Source organism: Lynx rufus, unplaced genomic scaffold, assembly GCF_022079265.1.
Source record: "Lynx rufus isolate CCGP_SWC_20201006 ecotype Redwood Valley unplaced genomic scaffold, mLynRuf1.p SCAF_19, whole genome shotgun sequence".
Classification (NCBI taxonomy): Eukaryota; Metazoa; Chordata; class Mammalia; order Carnivora; family Felidae; genus Lynx; species Lynx rufus.
In genome coordinates, this window is record NW_025814833.1 from 1093381 (window position 1) to 1121323 (window position 27943).

General features: G+C 40.7%; 1 pseudogene; it reads left to right on the forward strand.

Moving 5' to 3' along the window:
* The first annotated feature begins 18823 nt into the window (after positions 1 to 18823).
* LOC124514051 (40S ribosomal protein S6-like) lies at positions 18824 to 26463 on the forward strand (annotated as a pseudogene).
* The last annotated feature ends 1480 nt before the right edge of the window (positions 26464 to 27943 follow it).

Sequence of the window (27943 nt, forward strand, 5' to 3'; positions counted from 1 at the left end):
TCTTAATTCAGCTAAAAAAAGAGATGACTCTAAGAAGTGACATGATAAATAATTTAAAGCATAACACTTTTATGCCATAATCCTGACTACAGAAGTGAAAGATGATCCAAAGTGGCAGAAGTTTTAAATTGCTGAAAAGGTATTAGCATTCTTGTATGAAGTTCTGGCATATGAAAGTGAAGTTCTGTTTATTGGCACCTTCTTATTGAAAGATTTAGAAAGATTCAAATTGATAATGGGTTTGTTGATCTGGAATGGATTTGTATGATCACTGTTGTGTCTAGAGCTTGTGACTACAACAAGAAAAAGAGAAACAAATTTGAGTCCTGGTCATCATATAAGGTGACTCACTCAGAGGACTTGAAACTGATGTCTGTGATGATTCATGGTGGAATAGCAATACTAGGAAGAAGAGAAAGAAAAATATCAAGACCCAGATCCATTCTTCTATGGAAAAATGTATTTTATGTTATCCTAGCATTTTCACTAAATGTGTCTGATTATTTTTAGCTTATTAATGATACTATAATAGTAGCTAGTTGGTATTTATCTCCAAAGCATTCTAAATGCTTTGCAGGCACTTTCTTATTATTCTGTACCATATTCTTGTCAGGTGACAATATCTGCCATCCGCAACTCCCAAGGCAATTTAAGAGAGAGAAAAACAGAGATACCAAATGAGGAAACAACAACAGCAGCAACAGAAACTTTTCTCAGATTTTCTGATTCCTACCTAGTATATTCTGCATGGAGCTTTGCTGCATTGCTTCAATGTGTATGATCTAAAACAACGAGCATGTAGTGCAAGTCCAACAATGTGAAATTTTCTTTTTTGAAAGTTAGTGATGTTTTTGACATGTGAGTTCTCTTTTGCATTTTCATGGGAATTAAATACAGCTACCCAGATCCCTAAGATGTGGTCTTACATTCTAAGAAGAGAAGATTCATATTGGTGGGGGTGTTGGGTGCAGTTCTAATTGGAAGCTTTCAGTGACTCCTGGTATTTTTAAGTTAAGCTGCCAGTTCAAAATGGGCAGTTTCAGAGAGTAGGGTTTTTTTTCAATATATGAAATTTATTGTCAAATTGGTTTCCATACAAGACCCAGTGCTCATCCCAAAAGGTGCCCTCCTCAATACCCATCACCCACCCTCCCCTCCCTCCCACCCCCCATCAACCCTCAGTTTGTTCTCAGTTTTTAAGAGTCTCTTATGCTTTGGCTCTCTTCCACTCTAACCTCTTTTTTTTTCCTCCCCCCCCCCTGTGGGTTTCTGTTAAGTTTTTCAGGATCCACATAAGAGTGAAAACATATGGTATCTGTCTTTCTCTGTATGGCTTATTTCACTTAGCATTACACTCTCCAGTTCCATCCACGTTGCTACAAAAGGCCATATTTCATTTTTTCTCATTGCCACGTAGTACTCCATTGTGTATATAAACCACAATTTCTTTATCCATTCATCAGTTGATGGACATTTAGGCTCTTTCCATAATTTGGCTATTGTTGAGAGTGCTGCTATAAACATTAGGGTACAAGTGCCCCTATGCATCAGTACTCCTGTAATCCTTGGGTAAATTCCCAGCAGTGCTATTGCTGGTTCATAGGGTGGGTCTATTTTTAATTTTCTGAGGAACCTCCACACTGCTTTCCAGCGTGGCTGCACCAATTTGCATTCCCACCAACAGTGCAAGAGGGTTCCCGTTTCTCCACATCCTCTCCAGCATCTATAGTCTCCTGATTTGTTCATTTTGGCCACTCTGACTGGCGTGAGGTGATACCTGAGTGTGGTTTTGATTTGTATTTCCCTGATAAGGAGCGACGCTGAACATCTTTTCATGTGCCTGTTGGCCATCCGGATGTCTTCTTTAGAGAAGTGTCTATTCATGTTTTCTGCCCATTTCTTCACTGGGTTATTTGTTTTTCGGGTGTGGAGTTTGGTGAGCTCTTTATAGATTTTGGATACTAGCCCGTTGTCTGATATGTCATTTGCAAATATCTTTTCCCATTCCGTTGGTTGCCTCTTAGTTTTGTTCGTTGTTTCCTTTGCTGTGCAGAAGCTTTTTATCTTCATAAGGTCCCAGTAGTTCATTTTTGCTTTTAATTCCCTTGCCTTTGGGGATGTGTTGAGTAAGAGATTGCTACGGCTGAGGTCAGAGAGGTCTTTTCCTGCTTTCTCCTCTAGGGTTTTGATGGTTTCCTGCCTCACATTCAGGTCCTTTCTCCATTTTGAGTTTATTTTTGTGAATGGTGTGAGAAAGTGGTCTAGTTTCAACCTTCTGCATGTTGCTGTCCAGTTCTCCCAGCACCATTTGTTAAAGAGGCTGTCTTTTTTCCATTGGATGTTCTTTCCTGCTTTGTCAAAGATGAGTTGGCCATACGTTTGTGGGTCTAGTTCTGGGGTTTCTATTCTATTCCATTGGTCTATGTGTCTGTTTTTGTGCCAATACCATGCTGTCTTGATGATGACAGCTTCGTAGTAGAGGCTAAAGTCTGGGATTGTGATGCCTCCTGCTTTGGTCTTCTTCTTCAAAATTCCTTTGGCTATTTGGGGCCTTTTGTGGTTCCATATGAATTTTAGGATGGCTTGTTCTAGTTTTGAGAAGAATGCTGGTGCAATTTTGATTGGGATTGCATTGAATGTGTGGATAGCTTTGGGTAGTATTGACATTTTGACAATATTTATTCTTCAAATTCATGAGCAGGGAATGTCTTTCCATTTCTTTATACCTTCTTCAATTACCTTCATAAGCTTTCTATAGTTTTCAGCATACAGATCTTTTACATCTTTGGTTAGATTTATTCCTAGGTATTTTATGCTTCTTGGTGCAATTGTGAATGGGATCAGTTTCTTTATTTGTCTTTCTGTTGCTTCATTGTTAGTGTATAAGAATGCAACTGATTTCTGTCCATTGATTTTGTATCCTGCAACTTTGCTGAATTCATGTATCAGTTCTAGCAGACTTTTGGTGGAGTCTATCGGATTTTCCATGTATAATATCATGTCATCTGCAAAAAGCGAAAGCTTGACTTCATCTTTGCCAATTTGGATGCCTTTGATTTCCTTTTGTTGTCTGATTGCTGATGCTAGAACTTCCAGCACTATATTAAACAACAGCGGTGAGAGTGGGCATCCGTGTCGTGTTCCTGATCTCAGGGAAAAAGCTCTCAGTTTTTCCCCGTTGAGGATGATGTTAGCTGTGGGCTTTTCATAAATGGCTTTTATGATCTTTAAGTGTGTTCCTTCTATCCCGACTTTCTCAAGGGTTTTTATTAAGAAAGTGTGCTGGATTTTGTCACAGGCCTTTTCTGCATCGATTGGCAGGATCATATGGTTCTTCTCTTTTTTTTTTATTAATGTGATGTATCACGTTGATTGATTTGCGAATGTTGAACAAGCCCTGCATCCCAGGAATGAATCCCACTTGATCATGGTGAATCATTCTTTTTATATGCTATTGAATTCGATTTGCTAGTATCTTATTGCGAATTTTTGCATCCATATTCATCAGGGATATTGGCCTGTAGTTCTCTTTTTTTACTGGGTCTCTGTCTGGTTTAGGAATCAAATAATCCTGGCTTCATAGAATCAGTCTGGAAGTTTTCCTTCCCTTTCTATTTCTTGGAATAGCTTGAGAAGGATAGGTATTATCTCTGCTTTAAACGTCTGGTAGAACTCCCCTGGGAAGCCATCTGGTCCTGGACTCTTATTTGTTGGGAGATTTTTGATAACCAATTCAATTTCTTTGCTGGTTATGGGTCTGTTCAAGCTTTCTATTTCCTCCTGATTGAGTTTTGGAAGAGTGTGGGTGTTTAGGAATTTGTCCATTTCTTCCAGGTTGTCCAATTTGTTGGCATATAATTTTTCATAGTATTCCCTGATAATTGTTTGTATCTCTGAGGGATTGGTTGTAATAATCCCATTTTCATTCATGATTTTATCTATTTGGGTCATCTCCCTTTTCTTTTTGAGAAGCCTGGCTAGAGGTTTGTCAATTTTGTTTATTTTTTCAAAAAACCAACTCTTGGTTTCGTTGATCTGCTCTACAGTTTTTTTAGATTCTATATTGTTTATTTCTGCTCTGATCTTTATTATTTCTCTTCTTCTGCTGGGTTTAGGCTGCCCTTGCTGTTCTGCTTCTAGTTCCTTTAGGTGTGCTGTTAGATTTTGTATTTGGGATTTTTCTTGTTTCTTGAGATAGGCCTGGATTGCAATGTATTTTCCTCTCAGGACTGCCTTCGCTGCGTCCCAAAGCGTTTGGATTGTTGCATTTTCATTTTCGTTTGTTTCCATATATTTTTTAATTTCTTCTCTAATTGCCTGGTTGACCCACTCATTCGTTAGTAGGGTGTTCTTTAACCTCTGTGTTTTTGGAGGTTTTCCAGACTTTTTTCTGTGGTTGATTTCAAGCTTCATAGCATTGTGGTCTGAAAGTATGCATGGTATGATTTCAATTCTTGTAAACTTATGAAGGGCTGTTTTGTGACCCAGTATATGATCTATCTTGGAGAATGTTCCATGTGCACTCGAGAAGAAAGTATATTCTGTTGCTTTGGGATGCAGCATTCTAAATATATCTGTGAAGTCCATCTGATCCAATGTATCATTCAGAGCCCTTGTTTCTTTATTGGCCATGTGTCTAGATGATCTATCCATTTCTGTAAGTGGAGTGTTAAAGTCCCCAGCAATTACCACATTCTTATCAATAAGGTTGCTTATGTTTATGAGTAATTGTTTTATATATTTGGGGGCTCTGGTATTCGGCACATAGACATTTATAATTGTTAGCTCTTCCTGATGGATAGACCCTGTAATTATTATATAATGCCCTTCTTCATCTCTTGCTACAGCCTTTAATTTAAAGTCTAGTTTGTCTGATATAAGTATGGCTACTCCAGCTTTCTTTTGGCTTCCAGTAGCATGATAAATAGTTCTCCATCCGCTCACTCTCAATCTAAAGGTGTCCTCAAATCTAAAATGAGTCTCTTGTAGACAGCAAATAGATGGGTCTTGTTTTTTTATCCATTCTGATACCCTATGTCTCTTGGTTGGGGCATTTAATCCATTTACATTCAGTGTTATAGAAAGATACGGGTTTAGAGTCATTGTGATGTCTGTATGTTTAATGCTTGTAGTGATGTCTCTGGTACTTTGTCTCACAGGGTCCCCCTTAGGATCTCTTGTAGGGCTGGTTTAGTGGTGACAAATTCCTTCAGTTTTTGTTTGTTTGGGAAGACCTTTATCTCTCCTTCTATTCTAAATGACAGACTTGCTGGATAAAGGATTCTCGGCTGCATATTCTTTCTGTTCATCACACTGAAGATCTCGTGCCAATCCTTTCTAGCCTGCCAAGTTTCAAAAGAGAGATCAGTCACGAGTCTTATAGGTCTCCCTTTATATGTTAGGGCACGTTTACCCCTTGCTGCTTTCAGAATTTTCTCTTTATCTTTTTATTTTGCCAGTTTCACTATGATATGTCGTGCAGAAGATCGATTCAAGTTATGTCTGAAGGGAGTTCTCTGTGCCTCTTGGATTTCAATGCCTTTTTCCTTCCCCAGTTCAGGGAAGTTCTCAGCTATTATTTCTTCAAGTACCCCTTCAGCCCCTTTCCCTCTCTCTTCCTCCTCTGGGATACCAATTATGCGTATATTATTTCTTTTTAGTGTATCACTTAGTTCTCTAATTTTCCCCTCATACTCCTGGATTTTTTTATCTCTCTTTTTCTCAGCTTCCTCTTTTTCCATAACTTTATCTTCTAGTTCACCTATTCTCTCCTCTGCCTCTTGAATCCAAGCCGTCGTCGTTTCCATTTTGTTTTGCATTTCGTTTAAAGCGTTTTTCACCTCCTCCTGACTGCTCCGTAGTCCCTTGATCTCTGTAGTAAGAGATTCTCTGCTATCCTCTATACTGTTTTCAAGCCCAGAGATTAATTTTATGACTATTATTCTAAATTCACTTTCTGTTATATTATTTAAATCCTTTTTGATCAGTTCATTGGCTGTTGTTATTTCCTGGAGATTCTTCTGAGGGGAATTCTTCTGTTTCATCATTTTTGATAGTCCCTGGAGTGGTGCGGAACTGCAGGGCACTTCCCCTGTGCTGTGGTGTATAACTGGAGTTGGTGGGCGGGGCCACAGTCAGACCTGATGTCTGCCCCCAGCCCACTGCTGGGGCCACAGTCAGACTGGTGTGTGCCTTCTCTTCCCGTCTCCTAGGGGCGGGATTCACTGTGGGGTGGCGTGGCCGTCTGGGCTACTTGCACACTGCCAGGCTTGTGGTGCTGGGGATCTGGCGTATTAGCTGGGGTGGGTAGGCAAGGTGCACGGGGGCAGGAGGGGCAGGCTTAGCTCCCTTCTCCTTAGGTGATCCACTTCAGGAGGGGCCCTGTGGCAGCGGGAGGGAGTCAGATCAGCTGCCGGAGGTTTGGCTCCACAGAAGCACAGAGTTGGGTGTTTTCGCGGAGCGAGCAAGTTCCCTGGCAGGAACTGGTTCCCTTTGGGATTTTGGCTGGGGGATGGGCGAGGGAGATGGCGCTTGCAAGCGCCTTTGTTCCCCGCCAAGCTGAGCTCTGTCGTCCGGGGGCTCAGCAACACTCCCTCCCTTTGTCCTCCAGCCTTCCCGCTTTCCAAGCAGAGCTGTTAACTTATGACCTCCCAGAGGCCAAGTCGCGCTTGCTGTCGGAACAAAATTCCCATGGCCCCTCCGCTTTTGCCAGCCAGACTCGGGGGCTCTGCTTGGCTGGCAAGCTGCCCCTCTGCTCCGGCTCCATCCAGTCAGTCCGTGGAGCGTGCACAGCCTCGCCGCCCTTCCTACCCTCTTCCGTGGGCCTCTCGTCTGTGCTTGGCTCGGGAGACTCAGTTCTGCTAATCCTCTGGCGGTTTTCTGGGTTATTTAGGCGGGTGTAGGTGGAATTTAAGTAATCAGCAGGACGCGCGCGGTGCGCCCAGCGTCCTCCTACGCTGCCATCTTCCACCGTGGAAGACTTATTCGAGAGTAGGGTTTTTTTATGGACTGAATGCTTGTGTCCCCCATTTATATGATGAAATCTGAACCCCCAGTGTGATGGTATCAAGAGGTGGAACCTCTGGGAGGTAATTAGGTCATAAGGTCAGAGCCCTCATTAGTGAGACTAGTGCATTTATGAGAAGAGACAACAGAGAGCTTACTTCCTTTCTCTTTCTGTCTCCATTATGTGAAGATAGGAGGAGGCCAGAAAGAAGACCATCACTTAGAACCCAATCATGCTGGCACCCTGATCTCACACTTCCAGGCTACAGAATTGTGAAAAATACATGCTTAAACCACCTAGTCCATGGTATTTTTGTTATAAGCAGCCTGAATTGACTAACATAGGGTTTAGAAATTTTGTTAAAGGAACTTTGTCTTTAAGTTTTGAGATTACAATGCTATAACATGCAGTAATAGAGCTAATCCTGCTTTCTGTTCTTGTTCTACAACAATCCTTTCTAGTAACACATGATTCTTCTTGTGCTAAAAATATCAGCTATTGGGTATGGCTAAGGAAAATGATGTTCAGGTTGATCCAGCATTCTGGTTAATAAAAGGTATCATTCATATGCCAGTTTTCAAATACTGAGACAGTAGTATCATATACTTGGAAGTAAATTGATGTCAAGGATACATAAATTTTTCTCTGATCTAAAATACACTACATAATCACAAGATATTGCCAGGGTATCTTAATAAATAAAGGAGCTTTCCTAGTGCCACAAATAAGCTAAAGTGACAGCTGAGAGTTTCAGTTGCTAGAATGCTGTATAAGAATATTTATCTAGAAACACACAGAAATAATTTACCTTATGGAGCTCCTTTTAAGATTGGACCCAACTTCTCAGTGCTTTAAAAGTACTCATGTCAAAATCAGAAACCTTAACCTACAGCATTGCTATTTGAAACTCAACTCCAATTCAAAGCATCATTATTGAGACAGTATTGGTTTCTGATGTAGCAAAACCAGTTCCCCACGTGTCACAGGTGCTTCTTTAAGCTCTGGATTGATGCTTTTTGTTGTGGTTGTTGTTGTTCTATGGTGGGGTTGTCTTTTATTATAATGCAGAAGATTTTCTTCTTTTAGTGATAAAAGACTGAACTCAAACCAATTGATTTAGAAAGCTGTTTTTAACTGATTTTACCCTTTCTGGAAAATGTGCTGATGCTTAGTGATATCAGACTTTCCTTTGACACAGGGATTCTTGGTGATTATAAAAATAAATAAATATTGACTTCCTTTCTTTGATATTGATAGAGGTTTTTTAGTCTGAGGCTTATTTTTCTCTGTTCTCTTCAGAAACCCAAGCTGATGGAAGAGTTGCTTGCTTCTCTAAAGAATAAACCAAAGGTAAAGGGATTTCGGTGAAATGTAAAGAGAAATTTCCTGACAATATAGTAAAACATGGGAGTTAGTTTTGTCAAAGCAAGCTGTTGCATACTAAGAAGGAATATCCTCCTCACCAAGAAGTCAATCAAGGCTTGAGATGGGAGAGGGGAAAGCCAGTGCAGTGGGTATCATTGCCTGTACCCACATTCTGATGCTTGACCTTGCTGCTTGCCCACTTTAGACCTCAGTAGGGAGATGGAGATAAAGCAAGGAGGAGGATAAAGAGAGAAGAGAAGTGACATATACTACTTCCTTATGAGTCTGGAGTTTGAAGTATAATACCCATGAAACTCCTTCTCACTGAGTTAAATACAAACTTCTCAGCCTGACATTTGAGGCCCTCCACAATTTGGCTCCAATCCATTGTTCCAGGTTTTTCTCTCACTCGTCCTTTGTAGGGACGCTGGGCCACAAACCACATTGGATAGGCCCCTTTCCTAATAAAATGCACCACAAATTTCTGCTATATATACTTACTTATGCTTAGACTTTCTGGCCCTTCTGCTGTTTCATTGAACTTGAATTCCACCACTTTTTGCCTCACTTCATCCTGGGCACACTGATCTTTTTAGTGCTCTTCTTTGCTGAGCATGCTCTTTATTCATGGCGTTTATACTTCCTATTCCTTCTGTTTTGAACACCGTCCCAGTTATAGGATGGGCATATTCCCTTATCTCCTTTAAGACATTCCTCAAACCTTGATTTTTCTGTGAGGCCTTTTGTGACCACTCTATAGTCTTCCTGGTTCTTTCTATATCACCTACCCTACTTTACTTTTTTCATAGCACCATTCCCTGCTATATTATACCACTTGCTTATATGCTATATTTCTTATCAGAATTTAAGTTTCATTCTGGCAGAGATATTTGTCTGTGTTGTTCACTGCTATATACCCAGTACCTAGAAACAGTGTCTGGCATATAGCGGTCTCTCAATAAATATTCACTGAGCAAATGAATGAACTAATGCTATGCCTTCTGTTTGAAACCCCCCTTATTCATATCCACTTATCTTTTAAACCACATTAAAATGGTACCTCCTTAGTGAAGCCGTTCCTGATTCCTCCCAACAATATTTTCCCTCCTGTGACTTCCTACAATTTCTCTTCTTTGAAGTGATCTTACTATATTTTCACCTGTGCCATTGGGATCTATGAATTTTCTTCTTCCCTCTGGTAAACATTTGCTTCCTGAGGGCAAAGATTGTGTTCATATCCATACCCCTTTCACAAAGGCCTTCAAAACTCATTTAAGAGTTCCATTTCTGGAATGGCAGCATGAGGAACTCCATGAGGAGCTCTGGAAATTGTCCTAGGGGCATACAGCAAATAAAGAAATATTTATTTAAAAAAACCTAACTCTTGGTAAGAGCAGTTTGGCATTGTGGCACTTGATCCACGACCCATTCATTCCCTCCTCCTCCTCGACTCAGCTCAGCTTAATAAAAGCTTCACTCCATGTGTATGTGGCTGAGAGGACAGGGCTCCCTCTTTCAGTTCCCAATGAGGTGGTATGATATCTTATTAGGAGGAGCAGGTCACCAGCATTTTGTATCTGATCCAACTTGAATTTGAAGATGCTAAATTCCTGGTGAATGTGGCTGAGTGATTAAGAGCTTCTTTTTTCCACTCAGCCCACACTCAGCATGGAGACTAACCAAGACATAGCAGGATGGGAATACTGGGGCTCTGACCACACTCACAGTAGCTATATGGTAAGGGACAGTTTCCTGCCATGGAAGACAAGCTAAGAAGATCAAAGGCTACAACCCTCGCCTGGAGTAGTGGCTCAGAGATTTTGCCAAGGTAGAGAGACACAGCCCATAAGAACAGAAATTCTGAAGCTTTCCTGAAACGAACGGACTTACTTGAAAAAGAATGTGAGGGAAGTTCAAGCTTAAAGGCACCTTTGAAAACAATAAAGATTTTGGTTGTAAGCAAATAAGTAGAGGCTAGTAGCTCCTCTTAAGAACAGCAAGGTAAATTATAGGATAGCTAGTTCACTAGGGAGAATCAGAGAAAGAGCTATGAAGAGCCCTCCTGGGGTCAGAGCAAATCTCAAAGATGGCCCCCAAAACTAGTCCTGCCCAAATTTACCTGTGTAAGACCATGGAGCAATTTATGCTCAGGGCATCATTGAAAACAATAAAGGAACCCAACAGTGGAGGATGACAACTGAGTATGATACCAAATGAAGCACACACCCTAACAGAGAGGTCAAGGAAAGATACAGAGCCCTGGTAAAAACTGCAGTCAGCCCAGGATAATTGAGTGCATGGTCAGATCTTTGTCTTCTGAGGAATGACACCAAATACCCTAGCAAGAAAAGACAAAAACAAGTCTCAGAGAGTGGGGAGGGGAATAATTTTTCAATGTTACTGTATTACCTAAAATCTCCAACTTTCAACTCAAAATTATAAGATGTGAAAAAAGTGTGACACATATACAGAAAGGAGAAAAAAACAACAATCAGGCAACAGAAACGTTCTGTGAGAGAGCCAACATGACCAATTTAACAGACTTCAATAAGTCATTATAAATGTTTTAATAATTAAACTATGATTAAAGACATAAAATAAGTTATGATGAACTTGTAATCAAATAGAGAATATCCATAAAGACATAGAAATTGTTCTTTAAAAAGAACCAAATAGAAATTCTGGAGTTGAAAAGTATAGTAACCAAAATGAAAAATTTGTTAGAGGAGCCCAACACTCGATTGGAACTGGCAAAAGAAAGAATTGATGAACTTGAAAATAGATAGTTATATAGTAATATCTGAAGGACAGGGGAAAAATAATGAAAAAAAAAGAAGAGGGTCTTGGTGAAATATGGGACACTATTAAAACACACTAAATTATGTATAGTGGGAATACCTGAAGGTTAAGAGAGAAAGCAGAAAAACAATTGTGGAAATAGTGGCTGAAAATCCATTTGATGGTTATCGGTAATCTATATATCCAAGAAGTTCAGTAAACTATAAAGGATAAACACCAAGAGATCCATGTGTAGACACATCATAGTAAAAGTGTTGAAAGCCAACAAAGAGAAAAATCCTAAAAGCAGCAAGAGAGAAATGACTCACCACATACAAGAGAACCCTAATAAAATACACAGATAATTTCTTTCAGAAACAACGGATGGCAGAAGGCAATGGGATAGCATACTCAGTGCTGAAAGAAAAAGAAACTATCAATGAAGAATCCATCCACATTCAGCAAAACTAGCTTTAAAAAATTAAGGCAAAATAAAAAACATTCTCAGATAAAATAATGAGAAAATGTGTTGCAAGAAGTCCCATTTTGTAAGAAATACTAGTTGAGGTTCTTCAGTATGAAAGCAAATGACCCAGCAAAGTAATTTCAATCCACATGAAAAAACAATACCAGAAAGATAATTATATATTTATAAAAGGCAATATAGATATTTTTCATTATTCCCTTCAGTTATTTAATTGTATAAAATAATACATATCCATATATATATATATATATATATATACACACACACACATATGCATGTGTGTATATATTCATATATGCATTATATATAATTGTGTTGCTGGGCTTATAACATACAGAAATGCAATATATTTGACAATAACAACACAAAATGGGTGGGTAGGAACAATGTTATATTAGAGTAAGGAAATTGCAACAGATGATAAATTATATCCACAAAAGAAAATGAAGGGAGCCTGACTTGTTTTTGAGAGGTCACTGGTTCCTTCCCTGTTTTCTTGGCCTCTTGTTCCGGTTTGGACTCTTTATTCTTACATTCCTCAAATTCTTTGAGATCTCTTCATTTAACCACAAACCAGACCAGTAGGAAGGATTAGCCAAACAAGTGGCCCTCTTTGATGGGTAGGAAGAGCCTTTTCCCATCCAAATCAAACCCATTGATATTCCATGGTCCCTTAAATTCCCAGTTCTGGAAAGTCTTCTTAAGATCTTGGGTGAAGGATGATATTACTCAGGAGAGTAAGGTAATCCTGCCTAGTCATTTATCAGACTGGAAAACCCACCACACTCAGCAGTCCTCTACTGGAAGATGGTAAGTACACAGGAGAGTAAGTTTTGATGGCATGGGAGGGACAAAACTTGGACACATAAAGGGACACTCGGTGTTAGAGTGAAGCTGGGTCAAATTGGGTAAGGAATCCACAGGATAAGAATATGGGGCTTTTGTTTTTTGTATTTTTTTAATGTGTTGTCTACTTCACAATTTGCCAAAGGATATTATTGGCTGCTATCCTCAATGAGCTCCCTTCACTCCTACTGCTAGCTCCTTAACACCCTAAATGTGAGACACCTCATGGTTTGGCCAAAAGGCCTTACCCATGAGAGCCTAGCTGCTCAACTCAGGCCCAGGGTCTGAGGGCTTGGTCCTTTTAAAAGGCTAGATTGGACGCACCAGGCACCCAACAAGACAGGTTTACCCTGCGTTGGTGCAGTCACTGGCAGGATGGAAGCATATGGCATTGAACGCAACATGAATATAGGTCAGGCAGGCTGGAAGCAGTGAAGCAGGCTGTGCAGGGCAAGTACACAGGCAGAGGGAAGTTTACATGAACTTTCTAGCAAAGAGGAAGGGAAGTTGGCTGTCTAGTACCTGTCAGAAGAATGGGCTTTTATCTTAAGTGTTGTTACAAAACAAGAAAAAACTGTAGCACATTTCCCCTGTTTCAAAAATATAGTCTCCTCACCCACCCCCACCCTATGCATATAAACAACAAAAATCTGGGAGGGTAACTTAATATTGGTTCCTGCTGAAAGGACTTTTCTGAAGTGTCTTGATTCCCCAACTTAACCTCAATTGCAGAAGGAATTTTTCAGGGGGTTTGGAGGGATATGATGGGTGAGATGGTTCATGGGGAAAAAAAGAATGCATAAACTTGGTAGGAGAGGTGAGGAAGGGACTGTAATTTTAATTGTGCACAGGCTCAGGCTCAGACTTTAAAAAATCCAGTTGATGGTGGACCAAAGCTAAGTGGCCAAGGAAGGCGGGCTTGGGTCTGTGCTGCGCACCAGGCACAGAGTTCTCAGTTACCCCCTCTCAGTCCCTGTCTCCATCTCTGGCTCATTTCACTCTCCGTAGCTAGTAGCTAACACAGAGCGATGGAGCAGCCTCAGGAGAACAGCTGGAGAAAGCTCAGAGAAAGACAGGATCCCAGCGCAGCAGAAAATGCTTGGGCACAGTGCTCAGCTGACCCCTTACATGAGCAATCCTGTTAAGTGTGTTAATCAGCAAGAAGCCCGTGAGCCAAGTGGAACGCTCTGGAAGATACCTGGAAAGGAAACGGGACTCTTCCTGGGCTGCAATTCAGATCCTGATGGTTTCTAAGTCGCAGTCCCTCTTCCCTATCACTCTTAAAGGAGCTCCTGAGCTGTGTGACCTTGGAAAGCAGGTGGTCAGGATCTTCTCTGGTGAGCCTCAGGCATTTGGCCTGAACAATCAAGGCCCAGGTTACACCTCCAACCCCCTCCTGGGGTCCCAGAACCCTCCTGCTCACTGTTCAGTTGTCAGGGCTGAAGAACCCTGAGACTTAGGGATCTCTAACGTGGGAGGGGTGGAAAGGAGTTCCCTCTGGGACTGGGAAACTCGCATTATGAACACAATTGGACTGTTATTATTTTTTTAATTTTTTTCTTAACGTTTATTTATTATTGAGAGACAGAGACAGAGCATGAGCATAGGAGGGGTAGAGAGGGGAGGAGACACAGAATGTGAAGCAGGCTCCAGGCTCTGAGCTGTTAGCACAGAGCCCGACTGGGGGCTCGAACTCACAAACCACAAGATCACGACCTGAGCTGAAGTCGGATGCTCAACCGACTGAGCCACCCAGGCGCCCCCGGACTGCGTTTTTAATATTAACTTCTTGCCTGGGGGGAACCAAGCCGGTAAACTCCTGGTTGAGCTAGATACCTATTCAGTGTTTGGAACTAGGGACCAGGATTATTGAAAAACTTTGCTTTGTGGCTTCCTACGCCTGCACTCAGTTGAGCGCTCCCCCCAATTCTGTATGCCGGCCTACTCTGGTACGGACACTAGACGGCGCTGCCGGGACGCACTTTCCTCCGAGGAAAGGTAAGAGGGAAGTGCTTTTTTTTTTTTTAACCCGGGGATGGGGGACGCGGGTTTGGCAGCCTTTCCCAGTCTCCCTCCCCTTCCCTCCCCGAGCTCCCAAATCCAAAAGGGTGTGGAAGAGGAGGAGCAGTAGCAACCCTTTTCCGTGACGCGCCTGACCGGTGCTTTCTAATCTCCACCTCCCTCCCGGTGCAATCAGTCAGCCCGGAGGCACCAAACTGTTAGCGTCAGAGACGCAGCTCTAGGTGATTTCCACTACCTTCATACCCCCACTCTAGGCCTTTTGGAGGCAGCAACAGCTGTGGCAGAATGTAACGCGAGCCTGGAGCACACTTCCAGGGCGCTGCTCCCTCTTCGGAGCGAGGGGGGAGACGTGTAGGTTTTTGCGCACAGACTGGAGAGAGTTCCGGGGGAAAGCCTGGAGCAGCGAACAGGCGGGAGAGAGGTGGGCAGGCAGAGTTCGCACCTGCAGCCTGCGCTGCGGTCTGGGCGGTAGGGCTGCTGCCCTTTAGGGCATGCGTGCCTCATGAAGAGAGAGAGACACAGGCTGAGGCCCCTGCATCCCTCGGTGTACCATTTGACCAAGACAAGCTGTGGCTGGAGCACTACTGCTCCGAAGCAAAGTCGCAAAGGAAGAGGTTGAGAGGCAGGCGACTTAGAAGAGTCTGGTCCCGGAGCCAAGAGGAGGCGCCCGAGGTTCTAGCGAAGGGGAAGAGTAGTTTAGGAACCCTTTTTAGCCTCTCCCTGCCCAGCTCCCCCTAAAGTCCACAAAAGCTCTCCTGAAGTCTAGAAATCCTCCCTGGGTGGGGACAAGTTTCCTAGCATTCTGTTTGGCTAGGACCGGGAGTGGAGAAAACACGCGGGGCTGCTCCGTCTGCTGCTCTCGAAGACACGTTTTCCTCCAAGCCGCCTTCAGCTCCAATCGCCTTTGGGTAGCCTCCCTTTTCGCCCTGGAAGCTCAAGCCCACGCTGTTTGGAACCCAGCTCTCCATTTAGCCCTGGACTGCGGCCCATCGCCCCAGACGTGGAACTGCATGCCTGAGCCCTGCTGGACATCGCCGGTTGCTGTGCAAGACTCAGGTAATGCTCCTGTGCATAACGGGACAGTTGGCTGGGGAGGAGAGAATGTGCTAGGCTCTCAGGTGGCTGAAGGGAGCAGGCTGGTTGCGGCCAACAGAGATTCTACCTCTCCTTCAGCCCTGGTTCCTGCTCCTGGAAACACTTGACAGTTTTGTTTCTCTCCCTTCACCTTTCCCAGAAAGTTTAGGGACTCCCAAGGCCAGGGGCTCCTCGCCTTGAAGGAGCGTGCGCTGCCTGCCAGGTGCAGGCGAGCAGTTGCGTTGCATTTTTGCGACCTTATCTTTATGGTTTCTGCTTCTGACGTGGGACTCTGTAGCCTGGAAGGCACTTTCCCACTGGGCTCTTCTGATTCTGCCCACATTTCTGCCCGCCGCCAGGAGAGCAAACGGTGCAAGGATAGGGCTCAAGGAGTCTCCTAGGCGAAGGAGCAGCGATGTGTTCCAGCTCCTGGGGGATTCCCAGCAAGCAGGGGAGAAGAGAGAGCTCGGTGATCTGAGACCATCTCTACCTGCCTTCAAAACCCAAGGGACCCCAGCGCAGAATCTGGGACCCTCAATTTTCTCTCCCCACAGGAATCCCTGCTCCCCATTGAGCCGGTTTTTCAGGTTGAGTGACCCTATCAGAACCATTGCTGAAGGGCTTGGAGAGGACCCACCTGCCCTAAGTGTTTCAGACTTCTCCAGAAGGAACCCTTGAGAGGGAGGAAAGGGTGAGGAGGGACAGCCACTCAGTATGACCTGCCTTGTTGCTCTGGGTCCGGATTGGAGCAACCAACTTGATTTGTTACTTACTGTCAGACGTCTAAGAAAAATGCTTTGGCAAAGAAACCTAGCAAAGGAAGTGTGTATTATAATTCTCTGCTGTAAGGGTTTCTCCTGGTTTCTACAACCACTCCTCTTCCCCATCTCTGGGACCCAGGGACCAAGGAGGGAAAAATTAGTAAAGGGGTATTTAAGGTTTTCTCTATGCCACCCACAAAAGTTGTGGCTGGGCTGAAGTGCTAGAAAAGTACCTCTCAGCTAAAAGCTACTTTTCGGACTATTATGGGTGTTTTGTTTTTTGAGGGGTCTATTCAGGAATAATTTACCCCCTCCCCCCACCATGACATTCAATCCCACCTTCCGTAGACTTCCAAGAAGAAATCCTTCTCCCTGTTCCTGGCCAGGGGAGACAAATTGTGGATTACTGAACAGGTGGCACAGCTAGGCATCAGACCTCAAGGAAGGAGGGAGGAAGGAAAAGACAGGTCCCTGAGGTCTTGCAATTTCAGCCTCAGGAAGGCTACCTCAGTTACAGGGCCCCTGGGAAGGAAGGAGTTAAGTGTCCAGGACAGGTGTGGGGACTGGGGGCCATTTCCCCACTGACACCCTCAGGCTCTCATGAGGAGTTGGATGAAACATAGTGCTCATGCAATGCTGCATGACTGGGCTCTTTCCCAACAGGGTAATAGGCACTTCAACTTCTGTGGGTTCTGCATCTCAGAACATGTTTTTGTTTTTTTCAGAGCTCCTTACTTCCACAGACAGGAATTAGGCAACAATTCTGGGGCCTGGAGAAGTGAAATTCCCAGGTATGCCTCACCCAGAGTCTTCAGGGGAAATTTCTACCTGCTCCCATTTCACCCTTTCTACCCCTCCACAGAGTAACCCCTACTATAGGGGCACTCCTATCTGGCCACAGATGTCTTGACCCATGCGGTGGCTCCAACTCTGAGCTGCTGTCTCACCATGTGAGCTCTCCAATTTGGGGGCTACCTTGGGCTAGACAGCCTGCAATACCAGCGGTGGAAGCAGATGATTTAAATAGAAAGCATTTACGGGTGAGTAAAAGGCTTTGGCACCAAAGGCTCCTGGTTCCCCTATTCTAGCTCCAGCTGGTCTGGTCAGAAGGAGGGGCAGGAAGCAACCAAAGCTTCCTCAGTGACAGCCCAGCCTTGGCAGCCTTTGCGTCTGCCTGATAGGCCAAGGACAGGCCTTCAGAGCATTAGGGCTGGGGATTTAAGCCAGGCTTTGCAGTATGGTCACTGATGCCCTCACAGATTTCTGGGTGGTCTTCACTCAGGTTGAGCAATGGGCCATTATCATTTTCTATGGGACTCCTAAGCCCTCTCTATGAAGAAGCTAAAGGCACTGGTCAGACATGGGGGGGTGGGATGTAGGGTTTTTACAGGTGAAATCAGGTTTGAGTCTTGATTTACCCATTCGCTTCCTGAGACCTGGCTTTTTAATTGAGTAGAACTTTCTTGCGTGTCAGTAATTGGTGATATAGTCCAAACAAGCATATGCTGCTTACCAGGTGAAAGGATGGTGTGGCTATCTGGAGAATAGCCCAAATTACCCACCTGGCATGTGTTTCTATAGGTACAAAGCTACTGGAAGTTTTATTTAGCTTTAAGAAGACATATACCAAAGAGTCCAGCCTTATAAAAGAGGTGGATTTTGAAGTGACTCTTCCAATTTCATTTAAAACAATAAACTTCACATTACCAATTATGTTGGGTTGCATAGTTCACTGAAGTGGCTCAGGGTAAAGCATTTGCCATTTGAGAGGGGGAAAGGCAGGGAAGGTGAAATAAAGTAAGATTGAAGTGATCACATGCTCAGTAAAACAGAATTGTGTGTTCACATCTGTCCCTTAAAGGAAATCGTCACTGTGTGCAGTTTGGTCTGTAGTAGATTCTGTGACAGGTTGTTGCAGCATGATGAAACTTAAAGGAGAAAAATACATTTTCTCCTTTGTACTTGGTGATTTCTGTAACTACAACAGTACTGATTGATTATAGCCAGGACTATTAGAAGAATACACACGTTGCCTTCTTCATTTGAAAAGTACCATAAGCTATTTGATGAAAATGCACCACAACCAAGTAGAAGGAAAAAAAAGAATCCCTGTTTCAGCGGTTTAGTAAAAAGGTGTAAAAGTAAGAAAAAAATCACCAAACCTCAAGGTGTGGGCCAATGGGGCTTTTTAGGACTGGTTTCTAGCTGTAGCCAGTAGCCCACACCCCTTAATCCCTAAGGTTTATTTCTTGAGCCTATAGCAGGAAGCCATGATCAGAGCTAACCTGGTGGAGAAGGAGAAATAAATGTTAAATATGCAATGTGTACCTTAATTATCCTGAGACAGGACTTGAAAATAAGCTTCTTATTAACTTTACCCTCAGAGCTGTCAGTGCCAAGGGATTTGCCAAAGTGAAACATGCCTGGACAATATAAGGCCTGATACAGAGATGTACTGCATGGGTCCATTTGGCTAAAGCTATTATGAATTCAGACTCTGGACTGGTTCACTTTGAACTGGCTCCCAATGAGCTTGGAGGCACTGGAGTGAGTCCATTATGGGTCAGTTTCTCTTTGATCAGTCTCTTCCCTAGTCACAGACATAGCTCCAAATCTTTGATCAAGTAACCTAAATACATATTCTCTCTGCCAAGGAGCCAAGCTTTACCCTTCTCTTGCTTTATTTTCCTCCTTTAATCTGACCTCTTCATGTAGCAGTACCTTGGCTTCCCTCCTGAGTTCTCAAATGCTTTTTGCCTGGCTTGCTTTATTCTTCTATCTGGGTGTTTTATTGGCATGTAAAATATATTCAAACACTATTTTGGCCTCCCTTTCCCTTCAATCTCATTCATCTGTGACTTCTGAATGTCTCCTCCATTCCTGCCTCCTGCATCCTATCTTTTATTAAATGTCCTGAATTTTGTCTCTGGAATAGGTTTTCTCTTTACATTCCTACCACTACCACTCCCTGTCAAATCCTTTAGATTCTTTCCTTCTTTCTTTTCCTTTACTTTTTCCCCCCTTTCTTTCTTTACCTCACCTCCCTTCCCTTCTGTCCTTGACCTGGCCTGCTATAAAAGACTCTTTTTTTTTAGTCTGCTCTCCAATTCACTATATCCTGCATATTAGGACTAATCTTCCTGAAGTCCATTTAATTCTTAAGAGCACTGATACCTAGTGAGTGGATATTAAGTGGTGTGGATTGTTATGGAATCTGAGAGTTTCTAACAATAATTGCTTGATACATTAAATACCTTCCTGCTCACATGATGGTTTAGCTGGACCAGGCAACTCACCATTATCCAACATAACTTTTGTTAGTCATACTGTGTACCTCTGCTTATGCCATTCTTTTAACTTGGAGTATCTTTCTCCTCCTTCTCCCATCTCTACTTCTCTGCTTGTTGAGAATGAACCATATTCAAGAAGTAGTTTAAGTGACACCTCTTTCATGCAGCCTTCCTTAATTTCTCTTTCATGCTCCATAGCCAAAATAATTTCTCCCTTCTTGAAACTCTCTTGATAATTTGTCCATTCTTCTTTTATGGTACTTACCTTATTCTGAAAACATTATTGCTATTTATCACTTTATCTCCTCTACTAAAGTTTAAATTTCTTGAAGGCTATGATATCTGTCCCTTATTCTGCAAGAATGCCATGCATACAGGGGCTATCCATTATATATTTAATTGAACTGCCATCGTGATCTCAGGGTTAGCCTTAACATTTATTGAAAATATCTATCTAAATTATCGTTTCAGTTTAAATAATTGTCAAATCTATTATGATCCAGTAATGCTATGAAACAGTATAATAGGGCAGTGATTTTTTAATAGTTAAGCTTTAGAAGTGCTCTGTCCAATAAATACATGGTTGTATAAATTTAAATTGGTTACAATGAAATAAAACTAAAAAATTCGTTCCTTAGTCACACTAGCCACATTTCAACTGTTCAGTAGCCACATGTAGCGAATGATTACTGTATTGAAAAGTGCAGCTATAGAACGTTTCCATTGCTGTAGAAAGTTCTGTTGGGTAGTGCTGTTGTGCAACAAGGGTTCTCCATGTTTTTTTCCATCTAGAAACATGTTCACAAAGGCAACTGTTTTTATGGTTTTATGCAGAGTTATTCACAGTCTTTAATGCCATAATGTTGCCACTTTCCTTCCCTCTCAGAACACAAATCAGTAACATAAGAATCACTTTGATTCCATTTGAGGGAGAAAGGAGATATTTATATGACAACAAACACCAAAATTCCAGATGAAATTTTGAAGAATAATTACAAGGAACTTGCTCTTTCACATATAAATTGTACTAGAAATAACACTAATTAAATACTATGGTACTTGTGTGGAGGCAGACAGACCAGTGTAACTGAACAGTGTCTCTTTGGAAATAGTAGACTATTTCCAAATACACTATGGATTTTTCAATAAAGAGCCATTTCATACCTGTGTACTGGGGGAAAAGATTTTTTTTTTCCAATAAATGTGATTAGGACAGGACTAGTCATTTAAAAGAAATTTAATAAGCCTATGTGTATATTCAGAATTTAGATCAAAATTAGTTCCAGCGATCAAAGATTTAAATGAAAAAAAAACTATAAAGGTACTAGAAAATATTTTATATTTTAAATTTTATTTAGTTATAATTTAACATATTTATAATATTTTTATAGTTTTGAGATTGAGGATTTTCTAATCATTTTATGACGACTCAAGGCTTAAAGATTAGTAAATTTTACCTTCAAAAAATCTGTATGGCAAAAAAAAAAAACTAGGAAATATCTGTGACCTATAACAAAGGGTAGATATTCTTAGTATATAAATAACTCCTACATATTAATTAAAAAAATAAATGTCCTAATAGAAAAATGGTGAAAAATTATGAACAGAATATTAATAAAAGAGGAATACCAATAGACAAACTCACTTTGCAAGTAAAAAATAATAGTTTTTACCTATCAGATTAGAGAAAGTTTAAACTGTAGTTTTGGTAAGGTTGTGGGAATATAGATGATCTAATGCACCATTTAAATTGGTGCATTTCCAGAGGTGTATTTGGCAATCTGTATAAAAATGTAAAATGTACATACCTTCTATGATCTAGCAATTTAATTAGAATTTATTCTAAGATAAAGTGCTAGAAGATATATACATAAGAATATTCATTAACATTTTGTGTATAGTGTAAAAAAAAAAAAAGTGCCATAAACAACCTAACTGGCTCTAATAGTGGATTGACTAGGTAAATTGAGATCTGTTTTAGCCAGTTACTACATACACATTAAAGATAATGTAAACCTATATTTATTGATATGAATTGATATGGCAAAGACAGGTTACAACACAGCATAATTCAATTTCTATATACATCTGTGTATTTCTATACATCTACATGTGCATATAAGCATATGAAAATTAATAGAAAATTATTCACTGAAATGCTAGTTATAGGTGGAGGGATTTGGAATTTTCTTTTAAAAAAACATTTGTGCTTGGGGCGCCTGGGTGGCTGAATCATTTAAGCGTCAGACTTCAGCTCGGGTCATGATCTCGTTTGTGGGTTCGAGTCCCAGGTTGGGCTCTGTGCTAACAGCTCAGAACCTGGAGCCTGCCTTGGATTCTGTGTCTTCCTCTCTCTCTGCCCCTCCCCTGCTCACACTTTGTCTCTCTCTCTGTCAAAAATAAACATTAGGGGCGCCTGGGTGGCGCAGTCGGTTGAGCGTCCGACTTCAGCCAGGTCACGATCTCGCGGTCCGGGAGTTCCAGCCCCGCGTCGGGCTCTGGGCTGACGGCTCAGAGCCTGGAGCCTGTTTCCGATTCTGTGTCTCCCTCTCTCTCTGCCCCTCCCCCGTTCATGCTCTGTCTCTCTATGTCCCAAAAATGAATAAACGTTGAAAAAAAATTAAAAAAAATAAACATTAAAAATAAAAATGTGATTTTAGTTATTTGTATTTCCAGGGACAATGATAAAAGCATATGTGATATTAATGCATATAAATTCTGATCTCAGCACACAGTACTCAAATACTTAATGCATGGTTGTACTTATTTTTATGCTTATATCATTGACAAGATAAGCTAGTCAGATGCTAATTTCAGAAGGATTCAAGTGTTAAATGTGAAAAAAGGAAAGTGTGTAATAGCTAGAGTAAAATAAAAGTGACATGGAAGGATTTTGTAATAAAAATAAAGGAAGAAACAAGAAAAATGGGTCATTTTATTTAACATTGAAAACGTATATGTGCAAAATACACAACAGTAACATAAAGACAAATTGGGACAAATAATCACAATATGTGATAGATTGAGACCTATATTTACTCCAAAATATAATTATCCATCAGCTAACCACCCCCAAATAATAAAGTGTTATTTGGATTCTTATTTTTTTATATTACAAATACATACATACCAACATATGCTTATCGCAGTATTTCACATCCCAATTCTAATAACACCTGCAGTATTTCTGGTGTTACGGATTGGTGGGGAAAGGACCACACATTGTAATGTCCTGATTTACTTAGGGAGAAAGCTTCATAAGGTGGCAGCGGATGCAGAATATCCTATCATGGACTTACCCTGGTCCCTAGTTCCCTATAGATATATACCTGCTAGTGCCACTGTCTGTACAGGGAATAGTCCTGCCAGGTCTGAAAATATAGCTGATTTTCCCCTGAAACATGAGTTTGTTGTTGTTTTTTTTTTTTATACTCAGAGTCTATGTCACCATTCTGAAAAAAGAAAAAAAACTTGTATTAATAATCTGTGAACTTCCTTTTAAGGGGATGTTTAGAACTAACAACAGACTCTTCTGGTTCTTGAATCAAACTCAGCATTAACAAGGGCACACTCTCAGATGGGGAAAGAAAGCCAGATCAGTGCCCGGATAACCCTGTGCAAAACACCTGCCTTCAGCTTTCTAGGATACAAAAAGTCTATTTCCCTAAGGTCTAATCCCAAATTCTTATTTAATACCCTTTTTAATGGGTTGTTTAATATATATTTTTTTCTTTCTGACCTTTTAATACTCATTGGAAAAGACTTTTTTTAAAACTTTTTAAGGTTAATATGATAAACAACATTAGGAAGGATAATATGAACCGCATGTATCTATGACACATCTTCAACAATTATTTAATACGTTGTTTTGATAGTGAGTTTGAACCAAGGACTGTGACCAAAATCTCATATATATGTATTGAAAAATCTCATATATATTTATTTGTATATAGCTATTAAAATGACTGTTCTGGAATAAGAACCCAGCCAGTCTAGCTCCAGAAACCATTGCATTTAAACATGACACAAAACTCTATATACATATATATGCTAAAGTAATTTAGTTATTTCTTTTTCCTGAAGGCTTTTATAAGAGGTTCTTTTGGTTCCTTTGTGTAGCTTTCAAATTTTCTACATTAGGGTATGTTACTTCTATAATCATAAAATCATAAAAAAGATACTAAAATTGACTTAAAGCCTCAGATTGTGCCATGGACATAACTCTTTCAACTCTTCTATTTTGTCTTTTTTTTTCTTTTTTAAAAAGGTAATAGGCATTAGTACTATGATACATATTAATCAAAAGCCCAATTATTATTTAGAGGTGTTACTTGCAGTCTGATGATAGAAAGATAACTGCATTTTGCAACTGAAAAGAGTAACGGGAATACCCCTGAACCTTTTGCTTTGGAACCTAAAATGTACAATTATTTTCAAGTTGAGCCTAGTGAGAAGCCTTGTGACCCTTTTGTGATATTGTTTCCTTTCTTACCCAGCCTAAACCTTGTAGTATGTTCCTCTTGCTAATATCGTTATCTAATTCTAGATTCATCTTGTCACTAAACCTGCCCATACCCCCACCTACCCAACCACCATTCTTGGATCCATCTAACCACCACTTTCTATGCTCCAACATCTATGGCTGAACTATCCTTACAGAAAATCATACTTTTATCAGGTCTAGTGCCACAACCAGTGTATGGTCTCCAGCCTCATCTGGGGTCTCCAGAGCTGCTAGGAAGACTTTTTATATGTGCCTATTAAGCTTTATCTCCCATCAGTTCTCCATTGTAGCTATTCCAAATATTCACCATTTATCTCAAGCTATATTCCCCATTCAAGCAGATCCTGTCATCTTTTATTTCACTGTTATACTTGACTTTCTAGCTCTATACTTGCATGTGAGTTTGTGTGTGCACTCACCTCCCTTTCCCCTCCTTTCCTTTACTCCTTTAATTCTTAGTGTTTTGTTCAAAGTAAATAATTCTACTGGATTCTGTGTTCAGGAATTTCATGTCTTTCATTATCTTCATAGGCAGATAGGTTAACATTATACAGAAGAAGGACCCTCCTCAATTATAACCAAGGAGAAAGATATACGTGTGTGTGTGTGTGTGTGTGTGTGTGTGTGTGTGTCTCAATGGTGTGGTGGAAAGAAGTAGAGCTTTCATTTCACTTCTGTTATTTGATATCTTCAACTTTTGTTCCATTGTCCATCCTTTTCTTTCCTTTGAATCGTTTTGGTGAAACTCAGCCCTGGATTAATTGTCCATTGCCTCCTTTCTTACAATTGAGCACCGTTGGAAAAAAATCACACAGTTATGTAGACTGGTATCACTTATAAATTCATGACTTTTCACCTCATTTGAACCCTCAATGTTACCTAGATATTCTGTGTTCACTAATGACTTCTTTCCCTCTAGCCCCAAACTGACTATTTCAAATTTCCTTTTCAACTACCTCTCTACTCACTCAACAGTTGACACAGTCTGCTACTTCACATAGAAAAAAGAAGTGAAATGAAAGCTCCCTCAAATAAAAATGAGACAATTACTAACTCCAGTGAAAACAAAAAGTTGTATAAGAAAGGAAATTAAGTTATAATATACTGTTTAGTTTGGAAGTAAATATTCCTAATCGTGTGAAACTTTGGTATAGCTATATTTGAAGAATTGAGGGAAGGTAACTGGTCATTATCTTCCATATTAGGAAGTCAATAGATAATATATAATATTGGCTAATTAAGTAAAACTAAGAGCATATTATTTGTAACCATGGAGATAAATAACAAAAGAAATAGCTTAAAAAGTTCAAAATTGTCTTTAGGAAGAAGGACTCAGGAGGAGGGAGCAGAATACTGCTGTTTTATGTTAATCTTGTAGTACTATATAACTATTTGAAAAAAAATAATTTTCAAAAAGTTAAGGTATACTGTCTTTTGTGGCACCTTGGAGGTGGTAAGCTGCTTTAGGATTAAGATGAACATCTCTTTCCCAGTTACTGGCTGCCAGAAACTCATTGAAGTGGTAGATGAGTCCAAACTTTGTATCTTTTAGGAGAAGTGCATGACCATAGAAGTTGCTGCTGATGCTCTGGGTGAAGAATTGAAGGGTTACATGGTCTGAATCAGTGGTGGCAATGACAAACAAGGCTTCCTCATGAAGCAGAGTGTCTTGTCTCATGGCTGTGTCTACCTGCTGCTGAGTAAGGAGCATTTCTGCTACAGACTAGGGAGGACTGGAGAAAGAAAGCACAAATGTGTTTGGGGTGCATTATAGACACCAATCTCAGTGTTCTCAACTTGATCACTGTGAAAAAAGGGGAGAAGGATATTCCTGGGCTCACTGATACTACTATGCCTCATTGCCTGGGGCCCAAAAGAGGTCACAGAATCTGCAGACATTTTAGTCTCTCTAAATAAGATGACGTCTGTCGGTATGTTGTGAGAAGGCCCCTAAACAAGAGGGTAAGAAACCTAAAACCAGAGGGCCCAAGATTCAGCATCTTGTTACTCCACATGTCCTCCAATACAAATGTTAGTGTACTGCTCTGAAGAAGTAGTGTACTAAGAAAAATAAGGAAGAGGCTGCAGAATATGCTAAGCTTTCGGCCAAGTGAATGAAGGAGGCCAAAGAAAAACACCAGGAGCAGATTTACAAGAGATGGAGGTTTTCCTCTCTGAGAGCTTCTACCTCTAAATCCAAGTCCAGTCAAAAAAGAGATGTTCTAAGAGTAACAAATAAGATCAGACATCAGGGAAAAAAAGTTAAGGTGCAGAGCAATGAGGATGGTATGATTCATGGTAATGGGTTTGCCCTGAGTCTATCTTTTTGATAGGCACGTCAACTTTCACTTAGAAAAATTTCTACTACCTTTTAGTCATGGCTGAATCTCACCTACTTTATGATTTCCCTCTGATCAAAAACTTGGCAGAAACTGTTTTCTAAAAGGATCTGGCTCCTTTAAATAGATCACAGTGAGGGTACAGAATGGTTTCAGAACCTTGGATAGGAAATGTCACTAAACATCTTCTTTGGACACCAAAAGCCCATGGTTGGAGAGTTTTCCAGTTAGGCTTTTTTTTCAACATTTGGGTCAGGAACCACACAGACCTTCCTCCTGGGTCTGGTATTCTCTCCTTGGGCCTTATATTTGCTACTTTATACTTGTAGCAAACAGTGCCAAAATAGAAGACGCTTTTATTATCTGGTTCACACAGGACAAAACTTAAAAAATGATAACTTTTGAGCATTTAAGATGTGTCATACACACTTATAGAGCAAGTCTGTGAGAGAAGTATCTATTCACAGGGAAAAGGTGAGGATGTGACAAAGGAGGGTACCCAAGGTAATGAAAAATGCTATATTGGGATTCATAACTCAGCTCCCTGTGATTTTTATCTCTGACATACTCCGTGACCTTGAGCATGTCACTTCCCCATGCTAGTTCTAAATTTTCTGTAGAATGGAAAGGTTGGACTACATAATTCTCAAACTTTAGGATACATTGGAATTACCTGGGATGCTTGTTACAAAGGCAGCTTCCTATGGCCTCATCCCCAAAAGTTACTGAATTAATTAGGTTCTCTGGAAGTGGTGGGGGGGCAGCAATAGATATTTTTAAAAAGCTCATTTGGTGTTTTTGATATATGTGGGTCTTGAATCATAAATGAATGAATCCTGGACTCCGTGTTATTTTCCAGCTCTAATATTTTTGACACAGTATCCAGGTGGCACTGATAAGGATATGACTGAAAGGAGAAGTAGGGGTTGAAGGAAACCTTTCTCTCATTCATTGATAAACTGAATCAGGAAATATTCAAGTGCCTATTATGTACCTATTGAAGAGCTATTATCTGGTTTTTCTATATATGTTTTATTAATTTTGGGTGACTTGGCAAGGAATTGGGAAATCAAGAATGGTATCTTTTAATATCTGGACCAGTGCTTAGTTATATGTACATTAGAAACTAATGTAAGAAGTGATATGATTTATCACAATAACTAAAAAGTGAAAATGACCCAAATGTCCATCAACTGATAAGTAGACAAATTGTGGTATATAGATATAGTGGAATATTAATCATCCATAGAAAAGGAATGGAATGTTGACACTTTCTACAAAATGGGTGAGATTTGAAAACATTATGCTAAGTGGAGGGAACCAGATATAGAATGGCATATATTATATAATTCCATTTTTATGACATGTTCAGAATAGGAAAATCAATAGAGATAGTAATATTAGTTGTTGTCTGGGGATGAGCTTGGGGCATGGATTTGTATCAATGGGGAGTAACTATTAATTGGTATGA